Source organism: Takifugu flavidus, chromosome 2 (genome assembly GCF_003711565.1).
Source record: "Takifugu flavidus isolate HTHZ2018 chromosome 2, ASM371156v2, whole genome shotgun sequence".
NCBI classification, from domain to species: Eukaryota; Metazoa; Chordata; class Actinopteri; order Tetraodontiformes; family Tetraodontidae; genus Takifugu; species Takifugu flavidus.
The window spans coordinates 8677017-8683016 of NC_079521.1; the positions used below are offsets into that span (position 1 = coordinate 8677017).

Sequence of the window (6000 nt, forward strand, 5' to 3'; positions counted from 1 at the left end):
TATATTCATGGAATAATTCTTTAGAGTGTGAATGGCAGAAATGAAAATCCTGTATGTACAGTGGGGGTTATAAAACAGAGCTGATCAATGTAGTTTTGAACCTAAAGAAATTGTAAAGAATATACCATGCATGTTAAAGATGTATATATTATTGCAGAATACATACGTTCGAAATGTTTAGCCATGTTTTAAATGATGGTTGGTCCAGATGACCACAGGTCTAACACAAATATGATTGCTAAATTTTGATTGATTTTACCAGGGTTGAAGGTAGACCCAGTACAGTAAATAGCTTTAAGTATTTACATGAGGTAGAAATGCAAGTAGGAGATGCACGATACGCCAGCCACCGGCATCGGCTGATGTTCCTATCACTTCAGAATTGATCTGACTGCTCAAAACAGGGCCGATACAAACAACCCTAACCCTAACCCTAACTTATTGTTTTCATGCACCGCTGTGCTGGTGAGTGTGTTTGTGTCTGCCACAGACCGCAGAGGATTGTGGGTTATGTCTTGTGGTGTGGGACGCATACACTAACTTGTGATATGCATTACTTTCAGGAGCAAAGTACTGCAGGGAGGATGCTGCCATCCAGGAGACAACATCAAGAACAAGCGAGCACTAGCAGGGCCACAAAGTCAGCATCCACCAGGAAGCCAATCTGGCGTTCTTTGATTAAATTACATTGTTAATTTTAGTATTAATATTTAGGGTGGTGCTGAAACCTGTGAAGAGGAAAGAGTGCATTTGTAGCTGAAGAAAAGCCCAGGATTGTGGGTTATGTTGCTATGTTAAGCCAAGGGCGTTCCCCTCTTGGTTATTATATGTGGTAGAATTTCAAAAGTCTCACGTCCTAACTTAAGTTAAAATGTACAGCAGAACACCTCAAGGCATACAATCAGTTCTTTATGTCTATTTCTGATGTTTATATCAGTAACTTATTATCAGTCACCCCAACAAAAATTACTCACTTCCCCTTTAATATCCACATCCATAAACTCATTATTGCTATTGAAAAATCAAGATGGTGTCATCTGCAATTTCAAACATGAGGATGCAGCAGGGATCTAATAAATGCTCCAGGTCAGTAACGGTTACTGCAGTAGGGACTAAAGGATGACCATTGTAAACACTCTATACAGACAAGTCACCAATAATCAAACCATCATATAACATCAATAGTGCTGATACCTTTGACTTTACCACAATTATTAGATGTCTGCTTGTTAGGGTTTGAAGAATGGGGCGTTCATTCTCCACCACCGCAAGAGGTGATATTTAAGTGTCTTGATAATATCCACAAGGTACCGCCTGTCGCGTCACCATTAGGGTGTAATGACGCGAGAGCTGACGGATTACTAAATCAAATGTGGCTTTTGCTTGTCTTTGATCAATTTGATGACCACAAACCCTGAAGAAATGACTCTGTTGAGGAGACCCATGAGCCACAAGTCAGAATGTGCCAATTATTCAGAGACATTACGACATCATGTGTTGCCATGTGACGCCCTATACGTACATCCTGTATGAGATCAGAAACACGTCAGCCCAGAACACACTCACGCGTGACCCGATGCCTTATATAATCACTTCATTCCTTTATCTTAGCGCTAGTCTTCCTTGTTGGATGTCTTTGAGCAAGGCACTATCCCTTCATCTGCTGCACTGTCAGCACATGATCGCTCATGCATATCTGGCGGATCTGTAATGCAGCCGGCTCCCCGCTCTATTTTTTTTCCGGGAGAGATAAAGGAGAAGAAAGAGAGGAAGAAACGACAAAAAAAGTGGAGGCAGCGGCAGAAAGTGGGAATTCCTGGTCCTGAGCTAGAGCACCTCCCCTCTGTGAGTCAGCCAAAAGTAAATACCAGGAAAAAGGGGAGCACCTCAGCCACACCCACTCCTTGGGCCCAGAGGTAAAAGAACATTAAAAGCCCCCTTTTTTCTCCATGTCAAAAAGACAACACACTCTGCTGCACACCAGGACACTCAATTTATCCCCATTTCGACACCCTGCTATAATTAAAATGCGTGTCAGTTGGAGGCATGCTAACCTATTTTTCAAGAGCACAATCTGCTCTGTTTCCCTAATGAAAACACCAGCGCTGCAATTTGACGTTATTATGCTGCGAGCAATTACATTACATGCAGTAATGTGCAGCCATCCTCTCATCAGTCCGCCTGATATTGTGTGCAGACCTGAAGGAACGCGTGCTTGTAGATGAGAGCTGCGTTACGTCATGTCTCCAAAACACATGATTATGGATTATGGCCTTCTATGGATTAATGCACTTGTGGGTGTGTGCATGCCTGTGCAGCTGTGCGTGCACGCACATGTGCAACATGCCTGCCTCCGTGCGTGGTGGCTTTCACGCGTGCACGCAGACGCTTGTGAGCGGGAGGATGGCCAGGAGGGTGTATGTTCTGAGATCATGTTGCCCTCACGCCCATCCTCGGCTCCGCGCTGCCTCCCTTCCCTTAACCTGTGCATCTCCCAACAGAGAGATATTCGCCCGCAGCCTCAGGAAAGCAGCCAACATCACAACAGATCGCCTCCCCTCACCAATCAAAATATTGCCGTGTCTTCTGGCTTCATGGCGAGACGCGGACCCATCACGTTTGGATCGGCGTGAAGCGGCGGCGCTCGCTCGCGTGCGTTCATGCTGCGCGTTAAGCGAAATAGATGAATGGAAGCAAGAGGACAGTTTGTCTCTGTTGATTTTCTCCCACAGAATAAAACATGCAACAATAGCAATTTTCATTCTTGAAATGTCTCCCCGATGTAAAATGAAAAACGGTGCACGAACGCACTGACAGGGCCACAGATGGAGGAGAGAGAAGACCTGGAATCTAGTTACTCACCAGTACCCTCTTGCCCCCACCCGGCCATGCAAAAGCCCTATCCGGCGCCAGAGGGCTGTGCCGGTGCACATACCTGGGTGTCAAATTGTCCTCCCGCGCAGGACGGAAGCAGTGGATGAGGACAGCGCGCCGCGTGGAGCCGATTCCCCGCGTTCCAGCGACTGGTCGGTGCGAGGAGAGCAGCTGAGGGGAGGGGAGGGAGGGAGATAGAGGCTCGGTGCGCAGCTGCCTAATAACCGAGCTCACAGCATCGCCGCTCCTCCGTCAGACGCCACATCCCACTGGCCTGCCTCCGCGCACAGATGCACATGCACCTCTCCTCCATGCCACCTTCAGTGCTCCCCCCCACACACCTCTGGTTCGCTCCTCTGCTGCGCCCGTCCGTCCCCTTTGTAGAATGGGGGCGGTTTGGGGGATTGTTGCCTTTAAATGCCGCAAGCTGTTGGGATTTATTTGCTCCACGGTTGACACGCTCTCACACCCCTGTTCCGAGGTGTCACAACGTGGGGCGCCTAGTCCAAAACACGATGCAGACGGGTGCTGCTGTCTTTGGGAGGGCGGCAGACAGCGCTGCTGCTGCTGATGTTGCTGCTACTGGCCGCCGAGACGGAGGCTAAACGGTGTCCGTCCCTCCCCTCCACCAAATCTCTCTCTCTCTCTCCCTGTCTCTCTTTCGCTCTCGCTCTCTCTCTGAGTGTGTGAGTGTAGATACTTTGAGTAAAAGAAAAGGAAGAAAGTGTGTGAGAGAGACGGAGAGAGAGAGGCTCGTTCTACAAAACAAAGAGTTGCAACGAGTACAATTCTCTAACAAACCTGTGTTGGTAAAAGAATATCGTTGTTGTGGTTAATCTGGGGCTCCACGCACTGCACGCTTTTGGAACACCAGGATCTCTCTTCTTTTGTGGGGACACAGTACCAAACCTCCAACGATTCCTTCTCTTCTATCCGTAGGTGCACTCGCGCACAGACGCGCGCGTCAAAGGCATAATGGCGGGCCGATGCAATTCCTTCCAATTAGTTTAACTTGGCCGCCTGTGACATCTCGTTAATTGAGCCTTTAACGGCACGTTGACAGGACAGGAATGAAGGCTGACAGATGAAGACGGACGCAGAGGAATGTAAACACCACAGCCCCATGCACCACTACCACCTATTGCCCATGAAGCATTCATATAAAAGAACAGTCACTCCCTAAACTCTCAGCCTCTCTCATCCGCCCCCTCCTCATCTCCACCACCACCACCACCAGGCCGTGGGTGAGGCTGCCTCCCTCTGCCAGACTTGTTTTCTTCTCTCAGCAGGGATGTGTGTCATGCGCTCCTCCAACATCCACTAATTGTCAGGCCTTCTGGCGAAATCCCATCACTCTCTCTCTCTCTCTCTCTCGCTTTCTCCCTCTACGAGCCTCACTATCTCTCTCCTCCTTATTCTATCCGTAGTACAGATAGAGATGCGTCTGGTTCGCCCCCTGGTGGTGATAAAACAAACTGCTGTCGTCGACGGTCAGCTGATCCAGTCTGATCCAGTTGAGCTCCTCACGTCTCACTAACGGGTCGTTTGTTGGTGCGAATGTGCTTTTTAATAATATGTTCTGGGCTAAATTGGCAGGCGTCTTGTGTTTGGTGAAATGAGTTGATCATGTTTTGGGGCAGAGTTCTGAATGCTTCGACGTAAACATTACATTTGGGGAATAACTAAAAACCTCATTCTTCATTTCTTCATTTGGCACACCTTGCGTCGCAATTTTATCTTATTTTTCCTCTAAGTGCTCCTGCTTCCTCTCCGGAAACCAATCCAGACTTGCTAATGCAGAAGGATCCCAAGCCGAGGCTCCCGAGGTCTTCTTCACCTCCACCCCCCACTCTTTCCTCTCCTATCCCAAATCCCTGCAAGCGGATATATGAGATGTAATCTACTTCCCTTCCTGTCTCAGACCATGGTTGCTGTTCACATTTCAACACTTTCCAGCGTAAATAAACCAACATTTTCTGTGTCACAGTCAGTCAGCTCCCCTGCAAAGGCTTAATAGGTCAGACCGTTACCTGCATTCTCTGCACACCTTAGTGACCGACTGAACACATTTAATGAGCACGTCTTCTTAGCTTTGGCACCAATGTTGTGTTCCAGCTGCATAATATTCTCCAAAAATGTTTTCATGCAGAAACAGGTGGTGGAAGGGGAAAAGAGTGAGCTGTGTTTAAAAGCAGATCTCAGATTTTTCTGTAATTTATTTGTATGATAAGCTCATTTTTTGTGGATTACTGTGCTTGTCATTAAAAATACAATTAATTTTTTAAATAATCGAATTGATTTAATCTACACTATATTGCATTTACTGTGTAATTCCGTATGCAAAGGGAGCTTTACAACAAAACAATGCAGTAAAATTTTCACGCATCCTTTCGATATAACTGTTGGATTCAGCAACATGTTGGTGTCAGACTCTTGTTGACTCTTCCTGTTTTATTTTGAAAGTCTTGCATTGTAACCAATTTACTTCCCTCTTTGTTTTCTGCCTTAGATCATGTGTTTCACGTGTGGCTTGTTTCCCCGTATATTTAAACCCACCTCTGTGTATTTCTTTCCAGATTGTCCTTGTATCCCTGTATCATTTGTCTCTTGTGTTTGATTCGTTTATTTGTTTTGGGATTTTTGTGTTGCCTGCCTGTCGGGCTGCCTGAATCTGCTGGCCAGTTTATATATGACCTCCTGCTTCTGATTGGATTAAAGAGTTTGTGTTCTGGTCTTTGTTCCTGCACCTCGCTTCCTGTTATGCACCTCTACTCACACTCACCATCCTTCAGTTTGCTGCTACAAGGTCAACAGATGAACACAAATAGGTTTTTCTAAGATCTATAATCTCAAACCACAGCTCTCTCAGTTGCTTTCTCTTGTCGAGTCTGTACTTCTACATCATTTTTCAAAAGGCTACAGCTGACTGAAGCTTTATGAACGCACAATGAGGATGTGAACACACAAAGTAGAATTTTTAGGAGCGTTCTGGAGGCGTTTGCATCATAGATACCAACGATCTGTATCTCCTAGTGTTTCAACCCAGCACCACTAGTTTCGATGACCATTGGCCAAGATCGTTACAGCTTTGATGCTCTCCTTGTTTGCTTTGTAATAAATCTTCTC

The 6000-nt window shown here is 46.4% G+C and overlaps 1 protein-coding gene across 2 annotated transcripts in view; it reads right to left on the minus strand.

The window, feature by feature from the left end:
• LOC130516990 (protein unc-13 homolog C) overlaps positions 1–3507 on the minus strand; it is a 74959-nt gene extending 71452 nt beyond the window's left edge. For both annotated transcript variants that reach the window (XM_057018498.1, XM_057018489.1), the window contains exon 1: positions 2936–3507. The gene's annotated coding sequence lies outside the window, so the exon portion shown is untranslated. The remainder of the gene's footprint in view (positions 1–2935) is intronic.
• Positions 3508–6000: the final 2493 nt, after the last annotated feature.